At 40.4% G+C, this 22,151-nt stretch overlaps 2 long non-coding RNA genes across 2 annotated transcripts; one reads left to right on the forward strand and one right to left on the reverse strand.

Annotated features, from left to right (window-relative positions):
* Positions 1 to 431: 431 nt before the first annotated feature.
* On the reverse strand, positions 432 to 14,259 carry LOC139828578 (uncharacterized). The gene is made up of 3 exons (XR_011740357.1): positions 14,116 to 14,259; positions 3,548 to 3,717; positions 432 to 2,754 (listed from the first exon to the last, which is right to left on the reverse strand). It is a non-coding gene; the product is annotated as an uncharacterized lncRNA (long non-coding RNA).
* LOC139828579 (uncharacterized) lies at positions 6,251 to 20,944 on the forward strand. The gene is made up of 3 exons (XR_011740358.1): positions 6,251 to 6,401; positions 19,344 to 19,421; positions 20,840 to 20,944. It is a non-coding gene; the product is annotated as an uncharacterized lncRNA (long non-coding RNA).
* The last annotated feature ends 1,207 nt before the right edge of the window (positions 20,945 to 22,151 follow it).

A 22,151-nucleotide genomic window follows, 5' to 3' on the forward strand; every position in this document is an offset into this window, starting at 1 on the left:
GGCCACCAGCGCTCGCAGGCTCGTTCCAAAATAACCTATACCTACATTTCGAATAAATCCCCGAAAATCGACCGCTCTCGCACATCCGAGGCGTGACTGTTTGCCTCTTGGGTTAAGCGAGGGGTTTTTACCCGCTTTTGAAAAGTTGAGCAGAAAAGCCCCTGTTTGTTAATGGTCGTGAAACTGATGGTTACAAATCTTTAATCTGCTTTTCATCTTCTCTCACATCTGAGGAGCAGAAGAGGTGAAAATTAGAGACGAAGGGATGATGCACTTGACTGAGCATTTGTAATGCATATGTCTCTGTATAATATGTATAAATTAATCACTAAGCAGGGACCTGTGCTCTGGCAAATAAAGGAACATCTTCCAACTGAGTTTTCTTTTGCTGTTAATGTGTGTTCATATAGCAAGCTATGGAAATAAGACATTCAAGGCATAATGAACAGTTACATTGGAGATTTTCATTGGTACAGAATGAAATATACATTGTATTACAGAAAAGGCATTAGGATTAAATATTCTGTAATTTTAACAGAAAATTAGTTTTATTAAGGGGGCAGATCATTAACAAAAACGTGTTGTTACTTGCACTGATGAATCCCAGATTTATTAAAAGAACACATAAAATAGCTGAGATTTCCATCCCCATTTCAGGTCTCATATATGCAAAACATTATTCTCATTGAAATGAGAAGACTCACATAGAGGTATCCTAAGTATTCAAAATTTATTAGCAGAGATGCACTGTGTACATATTTCACCATTAATTCTTTGTCTTCCTCTGGAGAGCAGAAGTGCACATGAAGTTTCTGGCATTTAGGAGAGGATCTCCAACTAATTCTGATTTTTGACACCACCTACTTTGTATACACCGTGATACACAGCAGCTCATATGGGTACAGCATTTCAGCAGGCAATACGTGGTCTCCATTGTCATCAGAAACAGAAAAATAATGTTTTTTTTTACAGTACTGAGATGTGAATTACCAATGGTGTTGGCTGTGCCTCTCCTATATCTCTAGAGCTGCCCAGTGTGCTGGTGTTCATCAAGACCAAATAAACTGTGGATCAACCACCATTCAATTTAATATCACATCTAATCATACATCCAGATCTAGAAGACTGATCTCCTGGTGTGAAGACCCCCAACCTGCCAACAGATGTTCCTACACATGGAATAATACATGTTTTCAAATGAAACAGTTTAGTCACTGCCCAGGAGTGTTGCATATGATTCTGAAGCATAAACTCTTTGGATTTCTCTTGAATACATCAAAATAAATGCTATTATTCCAGACAAAGAGATAAAGGAAGAAATTATTTGTCTGAGAACATTGCTGCACGGGACCTGTAGCCCGGTAATGACTGTTACTGACATAAAGATAATCCTGGTAGCCTGAAATGGGCCTGGACTAATTGAAAACATCAGAAACAAAACATCTGAGATGTCACACTTGCCACTCGGCTGCCAGCTCTGCAAGCAAACACAATTAAGGGAATTCATTTTAATGAGTGCAGCTAACTTGAAAAATTGTTGTAGCAATGTGTAAGTGTGAGTTCATATACTTGGTTCTTGCAGAAGTTTTTATTTCCCTATTTACAGATAATTCCATGGGAGGTAAAAATCTTGCACCAGGTGTTTTTTCAGCAGAGTGGATAAGGTTACAGCCCATCAAATCACAGTATACGGTGTGCCGGTCGAAGGTATTTTCAAAGGAATATGAAATAACAATTATTAACAGAACTACGAAAAAAACCTGGGGCCCAATTGGATGGGATGTTAGGAAAAAAGACCCTGTCAGATCGAACCCAGGAACTCTTTAATGACTTTGAAGGTTTCATTAAGTGAAAGACTGAAACAAGGTTGCTACGACAACATGTGGAAGTCATGCTGACGGAGATTAAAGTGCTCAGAACCTTCCACTTTTTCCCTACAGTCACACAGCAATTTAGTTTAGGAAAATAATAATCATCAAAAAAAAAATCTTTGCAAGAAGGAACAGGAAATATATACAAACGTCAATGATGCCTCAGAGCGGAGAAGAGCCAGAGAGCTGCTGCCTTGGTGGTCCAGCCAGTACATTTCTAATGGAGGAACAAAGCAAATGCAGAACAATGTCAGATTTTTGCAAAAGAAGAAGCCAATTAGTGCTCTGTAGAGCTGTGCCCATATTTTACATAGCTGCATGGCAATTTTTTGGACATGGAAATTTTAATAAGCAAATAATTCCTGAATTCCCAGAAAATTCGCAGAAATTCGCTTTTCTTTATAGCAATCTCTAGAAGTTATTGCCCATCAGACGTTGCCAACACCATGCAAACAATTGACCCTGGTGCTCCTGTGATGGGTTTAATCCTGCCACACAAGCGTTTCTTCATATCTTGTGCTGATGTGAATATAGTTTCGTTACATGTGTTTAAAGGCTGGTAACTCACAACCTATTGTGAAAGAAATAAGTTTTTCCTCTCTGAAATAATGCATTACAAGGGAGGCCTTTACAAAAATACCATGTAACTGAAAACATGTTTTACTTAAAAGTCAATTCTACGATTGGTGCGGGTTTCCTCTTCCAGTGACACGTGCTTTGGGGGTTTAGAGTTAAGACAACTATGTACTGAAGTGGCATGTTTTATATTTCCTGAAAGGCTCACAGATGTAACAGTGACTTCAACCACCACATTTGGAGTGGGCTGAAGGATCTGTCGCCTCCATCACGAGAAGAAACAAGCTGCTTTCCCTCTTTTCTGACCCTGTGGGCAAGAGCAGATCGAACACAGGCAAATGGATGAAGAATGGAATGAAGGCAGGAGGCTTCTTTTTCCTTCCTTCCTTCCTTCCTTCCTTCCTTCCTTCCTTCCTTCCTTCCTTCCTTCCTTCCTTCCTTCCTTCCTTCCTTCCCTCCTTCCTTCCCTCCTTCCTTCCCTCCTTCCTTCCCTCCTTCCTTCCCTCCTTCCCTCCTTCCCTCCTTCCCTCCTTCCCTCCTTCCCTCCTTCCCTCCCTCCTTCCCTCCCTCCTTCCCTCCCTCCTTCCCTCCTTCCCTCCTTCCTTCCCTCCCTCCTTCCCTCCTTCCCTCCTTCCCTCCTTCCCTCCTTCCCTCCTTCCCTCCTTCCCTCCTTCCCTCCCTCCTTCCCTCCCTCCTTCCCTCCCTCCTTCTCTCCCTCCTTCCCTCCCTCCTTCCCTCCTTCCTTCCCTCCCTCCCTCCTTCCCTCCCTCCTTCCCTCCTTCCTTCCCTCCCTCCTTCCTTCCCTTCCTCCTTCCCTCCTCCCTTCCCTCCCTCCTTCCCTCCTGCCAGGTAATCCACCAGCATTCCCAGACTTGGAATGTTTATTCTGCACTCCAGCAAAGCATTCCTCATGAAATATGTGGAGCAGTTCTGACTTGCCGTAGTTTTCCTAAGGCAGCTATCACTTTTAGCCGTGCTGTGTGCTTATAACATTCTAAACTGATCCATTTTCCCAATGTCTCATTGCTGTAAGCAAACAGTGTACTAACAACCCAGCAGCCTGCACCCAGCGTGCGGGACCTGTCTCGGGTTATTCTCACCCAGCTACTGAGAATTCCTGTGAAGAACTGATGTGTCACAGCCCTGCAGCTCCCTGGGTCAGATTCCTTACACTTCATAGCTGTCCAGCATAGTGTTCTCCAACATCAGCCAATTCACATTAATAGAACACTTTCATGTGATCCAGGGGGAAAGGGGATCCATACAGCAGCTAGGAGTGAAGGAGTGCAGAAGGCTATAAAAATCAGGGACTGGTATATTTTCATTTTTATTCTAGAAGAAAACGGGGTAAGTAATTTTTTATTAGTTCTTTAAAATTTAAAATGCCTAGGCTCAAAATAGTTTCCTAATCGTGTTTTAGACATTACAAAAGTACAAAGGTAGTGTCTTATAAGTTACAGAAACTTTTCTCCTTACCAGTAAAAAAAAAAACAAACAGTGGCTCCTTTGAGGTTCTATGGCTTCATGGTCTCTTGTATAACTTATTTTACAATCCACATAACCTATAGAGTAGTCCACAGGATGATCTCCGTTTAGTCAGTATCTAAGATCGAGAGGCTGATCATTAAATGTGCATGTCCTAAAATAGCTGGTTTAAAAACATGTTACGACATTACAGACTGTAATAGCTGTTTGCAAACGCTGGAGTTTTTAACTATGGCTCTCTTCTAGGGTTTTGTTTCGAGAAGGATTGCTTGTTGATTTTAAGTTGCCATGTAACAACAAGAATGTGTGTTTCTTATGCAGAAATTCAGAGATAAAATTAGCTGGCTAGTCACTAGAAAGATTATGCAGGTGTTTGACGATGTTCTTAAGTGAGAAATGACTAGATGTTCTGTCCTTTCATGCATAATGACATTTGCTTCAGGCTGTAAAACATAACACTGAACATGTGTATGCAGAACATTGCCTCTGGTGACCCACGCCTTTCATAGATCTTCAGGTATTTGAAGTCACTTCCAGCCTTTCCCACTAGGAGAACTAATTAGATTATAATATTTCACTCATTTGAGATTAACAAGAATTTGATTATGTTATTATTTTGAACATTGATGGCATTATGTTGAAATTTGTTGTCAACATAGAAGACCATTGCCACTTCCATTTTATTTATTTTATTTTTAATGAGCAGGGTGTATATTCCCACTATGTTTTGTATGTTTTGGAAACTATTTTTCAAGTATTCTGCCTCTAAAAAGAGGTTTCTCTTCAGGCAGAAACTAACAATCCTATAGACAGATGCAAAACGATAAGGCAGGCATGCTTCTATCTGTATTAGAAAGTTGGTATTTCATACAAAATCTGATCTTATAAAAAAAATAGTGCTTATACCTGGATTTTTTTTCTCATGATACATTTATCCAGGATCAAGCTGCTGGTTACCTAGGAGCAGACCTTTTTCCCTTTACACAGCCCAAGATTTGGGTTAGAAACCTGCTATACAGGTAGGAGTTAAGGAAAAAATCTCCATCTCTTCATGTCAAAACTTTTAAATTATAGGTTCAGAGATTAATTAAGTAGATGCAAATACATACATCCATAAATATTTAAAGGGATTGTGGAAAGGAAAAAGTTTGAAAGGCTGGTAGTTGGCCTATGGACCATGGATGGAAGATTTAATCTCCATTGACTTTTCACTACCCTGACTCATCAGTACCCTTTCCGGTACCCTACCGTCTGCATCTACAGCTACAACCACCCAATTTTCCACCTTTAAAACAGAGATCTGTGTCAATGACAGGCTTGGACACCCTGGCTTAAAAAGAACACCAGTTCAAAGCCACTCAAACAGCCTACTGCAGAAAAGAAAGAAAATAAATATCCCCGTTTTCAACCTTATACTTGCTACTCACAAGTATGCCTGCAGACCATTTCCCACTTATACAAAAGAAAATGATTTACATCGTAAATTGCCTGCTTGTTGTTTTGCAGGGCTTGATACAAAACAAGCGGGATAGAAATAGAAATAGAAGCAATAGTTTGGAGAGCTGCCAGAGCAGGCAGCGGAGTGGGGAACAACACAGTATTAGAGAACGCCACTATTAGAGAACAGCGGCATTAAAGAATGCATTTGTGGTAGTGTTAGAGAAGGTTTGAGCTGTAATATTGGGCAGATTTTAGCCAGTGCTGTGCTGCCCTTTCAGTGAGGGAACTCAAACCAAACTTTCACACTGACCACCGGCCTTTTTTCTGGAAATGTGGGTGTTCATTGTGAGGGAGGTGGGAGCATCTATCAGGCTTCAGATCAACTTCTGTGTTTTCTGCTGCCAGCGGAACAACGTTTGTAGAAGCCCCTCAAGTCTGCAACAAATCTGAAAAGAGAATAATTTTACCCTGCATCTATGATCTAAGCTTAAAGCTGAACAAATAGCTTAAATTCAGTTAATTCTACATTCACTTGCAGCAACTAATGGTTTGAAGAGTTGTGCTGCTGACAGCCGGTGTAATAGTAGAGACACTGCAGATTATAGTTTTCTTTTTCTTGACATAATCTTTTTGAAACACTGGCTTTTAAAAATCACACGGTGAAACAAAGTTTGATTTAATTTTGGTATGATTTCCTTAGAACCTCCTGAATTCGGGATATCATGAAAATATATCAGTTGATTGAAGTACATATACAGAATATACGAGGCTCAGCAAGTTTGACAAAATACTGAACTATATATTCTTGCCAAATTAAATTTGTCATATAATGCTAGTTAGGACTTGACAGGCTCATTTACTTCTCTGGTTTCACAGCAAGCGTGTGATCCAGCTTGGGCTCTTGGATCTTGGTGAAACCCAAACCTCAGCCAGCTCCGAGTCCTGGATTAGGATATGTTTGTTTGCTTCATGTGTCGTGTGCTGTGGGGAATTTTATAGGACTGTAACAGGACTGTACATAGATAAAAGGTAAGACCAATTTATTCTGTTACCTAGATAAATTGTGCTTCTTCCAAATATATGTCATCAGAAAAGATTGTCTGATTCATGGCAAGCTAACTGGGTGTATAGTGTAAACACTTGTTATTGAAACATGATGCTAATATTTATTTTGTATGTGAATGGTTGCTGCATTTGAAACAGAAATATTTTAGAAGGAAACAGGACCAGCATAATTGTAAGAAAACAGAACCACGAGATGATGTCCTTAGAGGCAATGAAAGAAAACAGAAAACTTCATTAGCGAACCAACACTGCAGCTGTTTCTGCCAAGTAGATCTGACTAAGGAATTAGTCAAATTAGACCAAAAGGCATCTATTTTCAAAGGAGTTCTTTGGGAAATATGATTTCAGAACATTTTCTCCATTCCCACAATGTGCTTCCTTCAGCAGACCTGTAAAAAATACAGCTATTTTGGGGAGATATAGACTAAGATAGAGGAGGATCCGTCCCTCAGCCCTGTTTTCTATGATTACATGAAATGTCAGCCAAACAGCACCATTTCTGTGCACTGAAGGTGCTGTGTCAGTTTTCATTCATCCTCCAGAAGAGGCAGAGAGGAGCAAACCCAGGTTTTGGTGGTAACACACACGGACATCATGAGCAACTCCTAGTTGAAGCCAGAAGTACAAAGTTTGCTGCAGTGAGGAGAGGGGGAAAAAGTACAAAAAAACCCAGTTAATAAGTACCAAAAGCCTAATTTTTACAGCACAGCTTAACAAATCTGCACAGCTTAATAAAAATGCCTAGATTTTATTGTACCCCATTTTGTTTTTCACATGGTATAGACTGAATTCTCCAACACTTCCAAGGGATGTGTGTGTGATGTATTATCCATACAGAGCTGTCTTTCACTTTTGTTACTGTCAGCCTAGTATAATGTGAGCTGTTGACCTATTTTTCATCCTCACAATAAAAAGCTTTTGATTAGACTATAAAGATTTCTGTTTCCTATTTCTGTATGTGCCTGTGTATTATATGTGCAGCATATTGATACAATTGAAACTACAGTAATTATTATTAACTGTTGGAATAATTTTGCATGACTACTTGTTACATTGTCTATTACTCACAGTTTCCGTACCACTTCCAACTGTAAACTGAAAATTATACTTAACCACTTTCTTTATGAGAAAAAGCTGATTTTACCCACGAATTTGGAGCATTGCATGATTTTATTGAACCCATATGAAAATCCCTGCATGATGCAAGGAGGCAGGAGGTTTAAATTCGTGGTCCACATAAAGCTGTGGGTTTTTTGAGTTTCTCTGATAGACTCTTAACTCATTGCAGTGTTCATATCAAAAGGTGACGTGTCAGGACCTTTGAGCATGGAGATATTCTTGCATTCTAATAAACTAGCCTGAACATTTCTTAATTGTCACACATCGAGTATTTAAGCCCTGCATGAAGACTTGCCAGCCCAAAACCAATATTCAAACCATTGCACTATAAAACTCTTTCTATTGGTAAAATATTTCAAGAGTTTTGGAAGCTGCACTTAAACCTTTTGCTTAACATATCCTACAATGTCATTATATCTTTCTATGGTAAGTTCTGTTCTTACACGTGAAGTTTAAAGAGGTTTGATTATACATGTAGGCTATTAACCTTTTCAGAGAGGAGTGTTTTTCCTTTCTAGTTATACAGGACTTCACCAAGAAACCCTTTGGAGTTTTCTTATACAACAAAAAAGAATCACATCTGCATACATGAAGGTCCCAAACTTGATTCCCTCTAGCCCATTTATTACAGAAGGTGGCACTGTATCTACTCCAATTGTACATGAACTTTGAACTGGACAAACAGTTGTAGGCCTTATTTTGTGGTCTTTGATCTCAAATACTGTTAGTATCCACTTTTTTGGGTACTAGTGACTGATACTCGGTTCCCTACTTTCTGTCATAGTCACGTTAAGAGTAGAAGTTTTGTATTTTTCCATTTACTAATATCTCAAAGTGCTTTGTGATTAAAAATGATTGATGTTACTGGGAAACAAAAGCGCCACCTGTGAACTTGCATGTAGTACCAACCTAGGAATTCTTTTTGATATTGGCTCCTGCTCTAACAGGAAAAGCTGTTTTTCGACAGCAAGTCAAGGATGTGCAGCACAAAAAGGCGCCTGGATCTTTAATATCCAAAAGAACCAGTCAGAGGCTTGCATAAACATGTAATATTTCTACCTGAAAGATGAAATCTCAAGAAAAATCTGACAACCGAAAAGCTTGAATTCTACTTTTCCTGTTGCGCTGGTCTTGTGGCATCATTAAGATATTGGTGTGGACTCTTGGGATTTCAGACCCCAATGAATTACCATGTTTACTTTTGAGTCCACATCCAAATATGGATCCAGTCACTGGATTACAGTGATAGCAGCGATACCTTTTGTCATTTTCTTAAGGATGAGAACAGCTCTATGAGAGTGCACAAATAAATATTAATAAATAGAAGTCAACTGCAATATCAAATTTCATCTGTCAAATTCTGTCTGTTGTGATGACCAAAATCGAAATAACTAGAGCCAATGTTCAGAAAACATTATTAGATTTTGATGTTAAAATCTTACTGAGATGAAAGGTGAAATTCCCATCTTTACGAACTGGACTGTTTGCAGACTTGGGAAGCCAATATTGCCACCATTTGCAGGTGATTTTGGAAGATTCTTCTCCCAACTTTTAATTCAGTATTACAATCCCTGCTGAAAAATGTAAATACAGTGCCTAATTATGTATAACAACAATTACTTTATGAGCCTGGTTTCCAGGGAACCGTCTCCAAATCAAAACTGAGATTGAGTTCAAGTACTGCAAAGCCTGCGACGAAGTTATTCACCGATGTTGAAGAAGTGCCAATGGAAAAATATACCTGTAAATTAAGAGTGAACTTCTGAAACCGGATATTGTTTATATTAGTGGAAAATGATGACATGAGTATAAATAGTGTAGACCTAGCAGGACAAGGCAATATGTTATGAGTTTAAATCTGTCGTTAGCAGAAGCTGATTAGGTTTATGTCTGTCAAAAGGATGAAGACTCGGGCCATCTGTAACAACAGTGCGCAGCTTAGTTAACTTTATCTCCTCCAGCCACCCTGGATCACTAGGACAACTTCCCACCAACCTGGCATTAGATCATCTTTCAAAAAAGCCACCACCCCTAAGGCAAACGTGAAGAGCTCCAATTTAGAGGAGCAAAGGCAGTTTAGGCACCACTCATTGCCCCAGATCATCATCAAAACTTCAGGGACTGTCTTTAACTGACTTCTCAATCTTGTTTTTCATGCCTGTTTAGTTAAATCAAAGCAGTCAAGGGGGAAAATAGGTTTATAATTTGCATTCATATTCATCTTTAAACATTCATTCATTACACTAATTTTAAACATCGTAGCAGTGACAAAGCAATGGTAATGCCAGTAAGAAAGCATTCTTGTTATTATGCAGTTGTTATCCTTTGAAAAAAAAGCACATAAAGTTATTTTAACCTTACTGTTTTTCTTTATTTATGATATCTTTAATGATACCTCTGTGATGTTACTGTGCAGAAAAATGTTCTCGGCTGACCCTCACAAATAAGCCTAAGGAAGTATCTTGGTCCTGATTGGCTCTGAGATGTGATGGAGTCTCTTTGTGCAGGGCTAAATCAGTGTAACACCCTTGAGAAAAGTCCCTAATCCAGTCCATATTCCATGTAAAATATAACCTATTATTTTAGAACAGCAATATTGAATCAGTAATCATATCCATTCTGCACTGATATTGCGAGGGCTGAACACTAGCCCTAGTTTCCTGCTTAATCCAGGATAACACAATATATTAATGGCCTAATCACTCAAGCCCTCTGTGCCTCAGTTTCTGCTTTTGTCAAATGTCAACAGTGTTATCCCTCTTTGTAAATCAGTGAGGAATTTGCATAAGTAATACCACCTAAATGCTTACAGTACATCAATGTAAGTGTTGTGCTTACTTAATATCATTATTCTCAAGGTGCAGAAAATTGTAGAAACTCGAGTTTCATTTCAAAGTAAATATTTTTTCAGCCAACTTCAGGGTCTTTGTAAAGAGGACTCATGTCTTTATGGAGACTATCTTGACTACAAAGTTATTTCAGATGTCAGTGACTCACTTCCCAGAGTTAGTCCTGCAAAGATCTAATATATTTGCTTGGACTAGAGTCTGAAACCTACCCCTGCACTGGCCATTCATAAACTGCTTTATGTGCAAATCTCCTGAGACAATTATTTTCATAGCCTGCCCTCGCTACTGGTAGAATACAGCACATCTGGGGTGAGAATAATGCTCACTGCTAAATATTCAGTAGCCGAGTTTATAATCTCATTTTTTCTCACCCAGTGATCAAACAGCTATTATGAAATTATGAAAAACGGCTTCAGGCTAAATGGTGTCTAACTGAGGATGGAGGATATAATCTGTATAGCCTATATGCATTAATATATACATGATATGTAATATATACATGTGTGTATATGTGTTTGTATACATTATGTGCCTGTGTTGGGTCAGCACAAAAAATCAATAAGCATGCACCCCTCAGCATGAGGAAAGTCTCTGAGTGCCGTGGACTTTCCAGAAGCCCCAGAATGAGTCCTCTCCTGCGATATTTGTGTGGGCATGGAGGGTGCGCGAGCATGGAGCCCAGAACACAGCTGCGAGCTGCCAACTCTGCCGTGTCACCACACACCTCAGGCCAAGGGAGCAGGGGCTGGAATCCCGCTGCCACCCGCCATTCGGAGAGACAGTTGGCGACAGCTGGTTCGGGCGCCACAGCTGAAGGGGAGGATTGTCCCGCTCTGCCGCCTCACCTGGAGCACTGCGTGCAGGTCTGGGCGCCACAGGATAAAAAGGATATAAAGCTACTGGACAGTGTCCAGAAGAGGCTATGGAGTTAGTGAAGGGTTTGGAGGGGAAGCTGTGTGAGGAGAAGCTGAAGTCACTGAGTTTGTTCAGCCTGGAGAAGAGGAGACTGAGGGGAGACCTCATGGCGGGAACAGCTTCCTCACAAGGGGAGCAGAGGGGCAGGGCTGAGCTCTTCTCTTTAGTGACCAACGACAGAACCCAAGGGAATGGCAGGAAGATGTGCCAGGGGGAGGTTTAGGTTGGACATGAGGAAAAGGTTCTTCACCCAGAGGGTGCTGGACACTGGAACGGGCTCCCCAGGGACGTGTCACGGCCCCAAGTCTGACAATATTCAAAAAACAACTGGACAACACACTCAAACACATGGTGTGAATTTTGAGGTTGTCCTGTTCAGAGACAGGAGTTGGACTTGATGATCCTTGTGGGTCTGTTCCAACGGAGGACATTCTGTGATTCTATGAAGAAGGAAGGAAGGAAGGAAGGAAGGAAGGAAGGAAGGAAGGAAGGAAGGAAGGAAGGAAGGAAGGAAGGAAGGAAGGAAGGAAGGAAGGAAGGAAGGAAGGAAGGAAGGAAGGAAGGAAGGAAGGAAGGAAGGAAGGAAGGAAGGAAGGAAGGAAGGAAGGAAGGAAGGAAGGAAGGAAGGAAGGAAGGAAGGAATCCCTGCTCTGAGCCGCTTCTCGCCCTGCCTCTTCTCTCCCATTCTCCTCAGCTCTCGGAAAACCAGACCCTGCGGCAACCCTTGGCTCTCACTTGTATTTCCACTGAGTATCTTGGCCAAGGGGAAGAGAAAAAAGAGAATGCATGGACAGATGAAACAGGTAAACACTACAGAGGGAACAGCAGAGAATATAGTTTGAAGGAGAAAGAACCTGAAAAGAGGCAAGAAATAACTCCCCTTGTGATGCATTCTTCCTATGCCTTAAAGGTGCCTCTAGAGATGTTAAACAAACCAGCCCTCACCTTGCTTATATCTCCTTTTCTGACTCAATATAATATGGGTTTTTGTCTCTCTGAGTTGTGTCCCACCATCCCCAGTGCTGTGACTGGACACCACAGCAGGCAGACTGGGAACAGAGAAATCCATCCTTTACCTCAAACCTCCCACCACTCCTTCCAAATCTGCCCCAAGTCAGAATACTGTTGTCCTGCCTCGTCTTTGAAGTTTAGGAACAGTGATCCTTTAAGTGACAGACTGTGCATTTAGAGCATGGAAACACACATGCGCTCTGCCAAGTTGGCTCTAGACTTGAAATATACAGTCATATCTGTCTCATAATCCAAATATGGGTGAGATATTTTTCATAAATCATAATCAGCTCTTTATAGAAGGCAGGCAGTAATAAGAAGGAAATAATTCACAGTCCTGCACAATGACAGGCACAGGGTGACCAGGTGAGCTATATAGGTCAGCCTCCCCTATAGCTACCAAGCCCTGTTAGCTGTTTGTGGCATTATGAACTTAAATACAAAGCCTTTATCCAGCTCTCTCCATTGGGAGATATTCCATGTGGTCAGAAAAAGCGTCAGTGCCGCTGCGCATAGCTGCGTGATTTGTCTGGATCAACAGCCTTCCCACCAATTTCAGTACTGCATGTGGAACCTGGTGAAAAACTGCTGGTGTAAATGTGGTTTGGAAAGAGGAATGCTCCAATACTTGGATGTTATTTTTTAGACCATATATATTTTGAAAAATACTTTTGGCATCACTTTGAAAAACTAAGTCCTCTGCATTACTTTGACATCTTCAGTTGGTGCAAAGAAGAGGGAATATATATGTGCTTGAAACACTTAATGCACCATTCTCAAGAGAAAGATTATTCAGATCCAAAGGTATGGGCATTGAGCATCCTCGTGGGACTGGGAACTAAAATACACAACTTACCTGAGACTTATGTTTTCAGAGACGCAGTTGAGGGATGGGCAGGATACCCTGTGGTGTCCAGTGTGACACTCAAAATTTCTTTTCAGCAACAGAACCACACCTAGTATTTCCAGAATCACTTTTATTTATTATTGCGTGAAACTATCGAGTATTACGAAAGTTCAGTTAAAAGCTGAAATGACAGACTTCCTTTTTTACATCTGGGAGAATATTCCTAGGTAGAATATAAAACAAAGTTAGCCCCCCCATGCTGTTTTGGGCAGGATACCTCCTGGTGGAGGCTTGAACAACATTAACTCAAATTCCAGCATAGCCTGGCAACTGGAGCATGCTGAGGAAGCCAGCGCTGACATCCCAGTTCTGCCACTTGGGGTTTTCATTATTATTATTACTATACCTTAGGCAAATCAATTAATCTCCAAAGAAATATGAGTCCTCTTCTACACCATTTGTGCCACAAATGTTTAGACTAAAAGATTTGAAGGAGGAAGGAGGTACTATCCTGACAAAGACTAACACAAAAGGTAAAGTCTTGCAGAAACTTAACGTCTCTCACTCCTTTCTAAAATCACTTGTAAGGGTGCTACGCATGATAAGGTGGTCACATCTTTCTATAAGTGTTCTCACTAGCATATCCAAGCATGTCTTTACTGTGAGCCTGAATAGAACTTTCCCAAACACTTTAGCTATATGAAGAGGTTGAACCCCATCAGAAGTCAAAAGAATTTTGAAACACAATGTTGTTTCTTTTCCAGGTTTCACACTGTAGCAAAATAATTCCCATTCAGTTCCACCCCAAACATTGTGATTTTGCAACCCAACCACCTCTGGTGCTGCGGTTGAAACCCCACAGTGCACTTCCATCCTCTTAACTGTCCTAATCTGTTTTTATAAAATATTGTTTTGTCTCTTAGTAGCAGGTACTCACAGTTCCTCTGTTTTTTCCTTTGATACTTGCACATTGAGTGGAGCGAATCAGCCAGGGCTGGGCTGCATCAAAGACCCGTTTCACTTGCTGTCCTTTAAATCCTCATTCCTACCCCGTATTCAGCGGTGCAGCCCCACCAGACAATTTCTGCTTATCCTGGGGGAAGGGCAGCAAAACACCGCTTCACAACTTGCACAAAAGGCCAAGCTCAGCTTTTTGTTGCCAAGCGACCTCACGATTTTACAGCAGATCCAGCTGCTGATGTTGCTAAGCAACATCTTTCCTGTCAAGTTGTGCGCTTTTAAATCGTTAGGTGTTTACTAGTTCTCACAGGATTATGTTTTCCCCCCCAGATCTTGATATATGCTCTTTTAGAATCTGTGAGAAAACAAGGGGTGAAGGCTATCATAGATGAGTTCGTTCTTGCAGATCTCTACGATATTGTTCTAATATGCAGAAACTATGAAAGACTTTACATTAGTTACATCAAGATGAGAGAAGAGAGAAATTCTGAGCACCTCCCCTTTCTTCTCTCACCTGTGGGAGTAGCTGCGGTGCAATGGCATGCTCAGTGCTTCCGCAGAGCTTTGCAATGCTCTATGTGTAGCATCAATCATGTGAAAATAAGGAACATAAAAACATTTCCCCTTATTTTGGCAGTATTTATACCGTAAAGTAAAATGAGCTCAGACTAAATTGTCTTACATAAATACCTAAAGTAGCATGTATTCAGTATATAAGAAACTAACATATCTGAGCAGCGTGTGGTTGGTAAGCATACCGAATATTGTATATAAGAGGATTAAATTTGATCACTCATGACAAATTATTTGGACTTACTGAAATGCCTAACTCATTAACCCACTACATAGCTTACCTTTAAGTCTGAGCTATGTTGTCCCCTAGTTTGAGTCCCCCAGTCCTCCTGGGTTAGATCTTCGTCTGATCAAGAAAAGATGGAACATGAAGTGTGGATGAAGAAACACAGGGGAATTCCAGCATATAATAGTAAAGCAGCCTGATGTGAGCACTTCTATCATGAAATCAAAGAGAACAAACGGAGACATCAGAGGATGAGGAATGCTCTCGCAGTTAGTGGTTTATGCAAACTGATTTGAGTTCATACTGGAACAGAGCAGAAGAGCAGCATCTGTGTAGGTGGGAACAACTCAGTGCTGCTCAGGATGGTTGGGATAAAACCTGAGTGTATCCTTGTTTAGACATGAGAGTGGGTCAGAAATCACGATCCACTACCAGAAGGTCCTTTTCCCCAAAGTCTGTCCCAGACAATTGTTGTGCAAGGCAGCGTCTTCACTTCCGCTTTGTGACGTTTTCTGGCCTTAGCTTTAGAAATGGAATAGCACCAAATATGAGTTCGGTTTCTGTTTATGAGGAAGTAATGTGGGTAGCAGGAGTGAGGATGTATTACCAGGCTTGTGTTTACTTGAGCTCCCACAGGATCCCAGTTCGTCAATTCATGGCAAAGAGCCCAAGCAAAAACATTGCATAATTTGTTGTCTATAGGCAACGAATTTTACGATGTCCTATTTTGTTTTCTATGGTAGAGCACACTAGAATTTTGATTTGATGAACTTCAGCTTTTCTGGATTCTGAAGCAAGCTGGGGAGACCAGAGAAAAGGGAACATGACAACCACTTCCATGTCTTTTAGTTTTCCAGCGTCACTATAGATCTTGCCTTTTCCATCTTGAACTCTTAGAGGTATAGCAAAGATTTATTTGACGTATTGTATTACCCACACGCCACCAAAGTGACTCGTATATGCTTTATGACCTGAAAAAGCTCAGGGAATGCAAGTAATTTATTTCTGATCTGTGGAATTCTTTGATCAGTAGCAGTGGCTTAAGGTGGTATAATAATGCTGGAGGCTTGAATTGCTGGATCACCAACAAGAAAAGATTATAGAAGTAGTCTCTGACTTTGCGACTGTTCATTCAAGCTCTTCCCATACCTAATGTTCTCCAGTCAGATGTTTGTAGACCAAGGCTTTGTGGAAAAGAGAACAACCACAGGAAAAACAGCATGCAATATATAGCTACCTGGTGAAATTCTTGCCTCTTATTCACATCAGATATGAATTTGTCATGCCAGAGTCAGTCATGCTGCCCAGCACTTCTCTGAGGTGTCACCCACAGGTGACAACTCCTTTGCTGTGTGGCACCAACAAGCACCACTGGTGTCTACAGAAACTTGTTCATCATGTGGAGTTGCCACTAATAATAAATACAGTGTCTTTTGTTATCAGCCGTCTTTCCAAGCACCACTTGGTGGAAGCATCGCTGGAGCGGACAATGAGCATTAATAATGACAATTAGCGCAGCCATAAACCAGTACTTCTTGCAACATCGCATTTCAAAGGGTTTTTGTCATGTCTCCACCCTTCGGGATGATTAAATGGGAAATTATTTCAGCATAACCTGAAAGGGAACACAAACATTTGTTAGCAGGTATTGCCGAGAGCTGTCGAGAGTAATATGAGAAAATTAAAGACAGACACATAAACAAACTTGAAAACAAAATGCTGAATAGATATTCCCCCCATACTAATTTTCCCTTAAAATATATCCATGCATAGCTTCAATGTGGTGTTTTTACTGTTGACGGAACAAGTTTTGTGGTGCAAGAAGCATCGCTTAAATCCGTAAGCCAAGGCACAGTAGAAGTGAAGTGTGTTTTAACCAAAATCCGTATTCTCTGGGGTTGCTTTTGTGAAAAACCTGAGCGCTGGATTTACAACACACAGAGCAATGGCAGGATCCCAGGAGCCGGGGGAGGAACTTTAACTTGTTTTCTTTCCTTGCCTGGGGTGGAGGCAAGTTGGTTGTTCAGCAGGTTCTGAAGGTGGGTCCCTGCAAGAGAACCCACAGTTCATGCCAGGCTGAGGAGAAGTAGGAGGAAAATAAGGTGAAAACCTGTGAGGTGAAGATGGAAGGAAGGGTTTGAAGACGTGCTCTAGAAGTGTCAGTGAATCCAAAGCTGCAAGATTAATCGAGGAATGTAAGTGCAAAGTTAAACATTCTCTCACTTGCTTTCAGGAAAACGGGTCTTTTTCTGCACAAGTACTAAAGTCTTTATGGGCTGATCAGACCAATTTGTTACCAGTGAGCCATTTTCAAGATATATAATGTTAAAATAATTTTAATAACGACATGTAAATTTTAAAAGATAGTATAGAAAGATGAGAAAGATTATCTTTTGGTTAACCTATGTTTATTTAATGTATGGATTTTTAGCATGTTTATAATGTTTATTTGAAATTCTGTACACATCATAAAGCGCTTGTAGTTTGCAACCTAAGTAACGCTTGTGCATTAGGAAAATGTTTCAGAAATAATGTATGTTAAAAGGATTACAATAACATTGTAATCTGAAATATTATCATAGTTACTCTTCAATGTAATTCATGAATTATTATTATCACGTCTCATTATTGGAGAATCTATAATGACTTTATTCCCTATTTATGACATTTCTCTTCATTACTAAGCAGCTGGTAATGCAAGAATTGTGTGACAATTGTGAAATTTCATACTCTAGGAAAAGAAAAGGAGCTGGGAAGAAAAAATCAGGGGCACAGAAATGCCAGTATACAGGCTGAAATTGAAATGACTTTGAAATTGGGTCCATCTTTTTGAAACACCCTGTATACACTCCTAGGGAAATGTGCTGCCTGTTGCAGGAAGCTTATTGCTGTTGCAAAGTTACTATTTATTTTCTGTCCATTGAAACCTTGGTTATCTGGTCTAACAATGTGAGAATATTTTTATATCAATACATTTTTAAAATATTATAATCTTCACTTCTTTTCTTGGAACGTTTCACTGAGCCAGGCCTGAAAACATTTGGTTGTGCACATTGCTTCATGCTGGAGTACTTCATACTTGGGAATGGTGATTGTGTAAATATTACATAGAATCTTTAATTTAGTTCAGTGCTATTTTAAAACAGGAGAGGATTTGGCAGTAATCTCAGCAGACAAAACCTAGTGTTGCTAATTAATCTCCAAACGTGCAATCCCGGCCCCAGGGATTTCAACAGGAGCAAGTTCAAGCACCAATATATCCCCTGAAGATTCTCAAGTTTAAACAGAGCATGGCACCAAACTTTTCTCTCTCTCCAAGCCTCCTGTGAAGAAAAATAACCTTTTAAGTTTAAAAAAGTGTACTGTAGGAATAAGTAATAACATTCCTTAAAAGCTTATATGGTTTCCTTGGCTAACATACCACAATCTTTCTTTTACAGCTTGACTTTAATTAAGTTTTTCTTGACATATGCCATAGATGAGACTCACATTTGGGAAAAAAAAATAATAAGAGAGTGTGTCATTTTTACCTATCCAATCATACAATAAACACAGTGAATTTAAATTCCAGGCTTTCAAAATAAAATGTCTGGAACAAGAAGTAAATATCTATAAGTGAATCTTTATTGGGTACATTTACTGTTGAGTATCCTTTACAAAATAGTACAGACTGAGTGATGCCTGGGGAGACACTCATTCCACAGCTGCTGGTTGCAGTTGTAATGCTCCGAGGATTTTTTTGAAATTAATTAATTAGAGTTGAACTAGTATAAAGCCTATAGTAATTAAGGCGGGCGGATACTGTTAGCTGTAAAGAAAATGTGTTTAGATCATAAAATTGCCAGCAAAATAATGCCTGTGAAAAGCACTCCAGTGATAAGGATAAAAAAATTTGCTTGTTCTTAAAGCTGAGCGCACATATGGAAAATTGTTTGTGTTACAGTAAGGGTGGTGTTTAATGTTGTGGTTCTGACCATGTGAGTATGCGGCTCAGTCCAGGATCTCCGAGGCATAGGAGTGGGTTGAATACAGCTAAAACAATAAGGTTTTCGTAAGGGCTGTCCATCCAAAGTAACTTGGGCAAAGGAAATGCCTTTCTGCTCAAATGACACGGGATAATCCAGAAGCAGAGTAACAAAGCTGAGTTTCAGGGAGTGTGTTTCTGGGTAAATGAAGCCAGTGTAGGGAAGCCAGCAGAGACACATTCTGAAATAAAACCATTAGGATTTATGGCTTAAAATCATGATTTGACTGAATGCCAAGAGGGTGACTGAGATGACAAGCCTCCAAAATGTCCAGAGTTTTGTGTTGTGGCATTTTTTATTCTCCTTTCTTTAGGTTGGTTGGTTGCTTTGGGGTTTGTGTTTGTTTTCACAGAAGCCTTACAGCTTTTTCTTTTCTCCCAGTGATCTTTCTTTACTTGCTGTGTAATACTGGATGCCAGCACCACAATGGGCAATGAGAACAGCAGTGCAGAAAACCAGGTGAGTGTGACAGCGTTGGCTCATTCCTTCCCTGCCAGCCCAGAGCAAACCCTACAGAAATGAGTTTCACCACCCTCTTACCCCATATTTTTCTTCTCCTCCCAGTTACACTCCTATTTAAGTGTCATTAATGGTAATTGAAGGTAACGTTTTGTTTTGTTGTTTTTTCCTTTGGCAATGACACTGCTACATGGCACCTAGTGCTGGTGGTTGCTCCCTGGGGACACAGACACGAGTTATGGAGGATCCCCATGGGGTGAGCAGGGCTGGAGCATCACCCTCCCCAACCAGGGAGTTGGGGGGCAATTAGGGGTAACTAGGGGGCAACCAGTGGCAGCTCCAGCCTCCTACTGAGATGGATAATCCAGAACTGGTCCAGGATGTCAGTCTGTGGGGGCCATGGCTGTGGTGGAGCAGGACACCAACACCCTACGGCATTGCTGAGGGAACCGGGATGGGATCTGGACCATGGGCAGGATGGGGAGAAGTCCCAGGAGCCAGGTGGTGCCTGTGGTGCCCTCAGAGCACTGAGAAATCTACAACCGTTTCACCAGGATGTGTTGTTGATGCATGTTGGTGTGTGTTGATTTATTTTTAAATACTTGAAATGAAGGGAACCCATATGCCATGGCAAGTGGTGTGCAATTACATTAGAAGTTACTATGTTGATATAAGTTTGAATAAATGTTGTAATTCATTTATTGCAACAGTTAAAACACCAAGACATGTTTCATTCTTCTTCCATACATTATGATAGACGATAAAATGCACTAATGTTAATTTTCCTTCCAATTCAGGTCTCAGCAGATCTGCTGTACCTTGTGCATTGCAAAGGGCACCTTCTCAAGGGAATCGGTATTAAAATTTAGCCAGATATTTTGTAAGGAATTTTTAAAAGAAAAATCTTCTATAATTCTCAGTTGTTCTGGGCAAGTTGTATTCTTAGCCCGAGATTTGGTCCCAGCTTTTTTAAGGGATCACAAAGAGGGGAATATGTTAATTCCTATAACTAAGTAATGAGAATGTCTTCTCCAATGCATGCAACTTTCACTCCGGAAGTTTTTGAAAGTCAAATACATTTCTTCAGGAGCCCTTCTGAAGCTGAGAAGTCTTTAGTTAAAGTTATTGAACTTATTAAGAAATTTAATAAAAAGCTTTTCTGATAAGGACAGTAAGCTATTGGTGTCCATTTCACGCTAACAAACAAACAAACAAACAAACAGCCAAAACAAAACAAATGCTAGAAAATAAATGCTAGAAAACAAAATTAACAGTCACTGTTAACAGAGAAAAAACAAGAAATAATAATAAAATCTTAAAAGCTACTTCATCTGCTGAATAGCTATTGAAAAAGTATTGCTTAATGAATAGTGAAAATCTATGCATCCACTGAAACGTTTAAATATGTTCATTTTTAGTCAGAAGTTCCCAGCGCAAATCAAGTCATCCTTATGCCACCAAACCAAGGAGCACAGCAGGTAGTGGATGATGAAACTGCTTTGCATGGTTTGCATTTCAAAATGTCAGCATCAGGCTTGGCCGCGCTTTTTCTTCTGCATCTGCTTCTGGCTTTTGTTTTTCACACTGACGGGAAGTTTGCGAGGCAGCAACATTGAAGTTTTCAGCAAGTTGTAAAAAACAAATCTGTTTTCTTTTAACTTTTTTGCTTTGGTGGCAATCTACGCTTTGGAGAAACGGCCTCGATTTGACCCTCTTTGCACGCTGCTTTTCCTTCCAACTCCAACACAATTAAAATAGCTCAGTGGGTGTTGTTCTTCTACCAATTGACAGGAGCTGTTGTTTTTGTTTATGTATTTATCAGAGAACACCATGGCCCAGCTCTGGCTCTCAGCTGAGTCACTTGGAAGCCATACACATGGTTTGTATTAAAGATGGGAGAGCCTGCGCTAAGTTTAGAACCCATTTAATAAAAGGGAAGATCTGTGGAATAAATGTGCTACTATGAAGAGTGTAGTGGGCACTTAAAAAGTAAATACCTAATCTGTCTCATAAAGACCAGCCTCTGAGGAAAATACAATTAAATTTAGTAGAAATGAGCGAAGGTAATGCTTGGGTAAAATAGAACTGGGGCCAGCAGTATATTTAACAAAGTTATGTTATGTATATTAACCGTGTTCTGGTTTGGTGTAACAGGATGCGAAGTCCAGGCTGCTGAGTGGTTTTAGGTTTGTGCCCTGTCCTGTTGGAACAGCAAAGCTGGCTTCCAAACAAGGGGCTGTCAGTGGCAAAGCATGTTGGGCTTATCCCAAATATAACTAAATATAAGCTGGTTTTGAGGTGTATTTGCCTTGGAAAGCAAAACTCCACATGAAGAGAAATGTGTTGAAAATGAAATCGTTTAGAAGAACAGGTATTTTTACACGGGTAAAATAGGGAAAATACAGGGGAAGTAAAGGAAATGTTCCTTAATGGGAAGCTATGGAAAGTATCAGTTTCTGGAACTTGAGAAGGTCTCAGCTGTCGTGCTGCCCATTAAACACATCTTCCTTCGTCCATCCAAATGCATTGGGTGGTGTAGAGGAATAACAAGATCTGTTCTCAGGCTTTTCCCTGACTTTTCTGGACAGCCACATGATCAAAAATAATCTGTGTGGCCATAATAAAATGAAAAGGCTCATAGTTTTGTAGACAGTGATGTATTTGTGTGCTTTCTCAGCCCTTGATACTCCTGATAGCCTGGGCTCAGATGCCAGCTGATAAAGTTCCACT

This window comes from Patagioenas fasciata, chromosome 8, assembly GCF_037038585.1.
Source record: "Patagioenas fasciata isolate bPatFas1 chromosome 8, bPatFas1.hap1, whole genome shotgun sequence".
NCBI lineage: Eukaryota > Metazoa > Chordata > Aves > Columbiformes > Columbidae > Patagioenas > Patagioenas fasciata.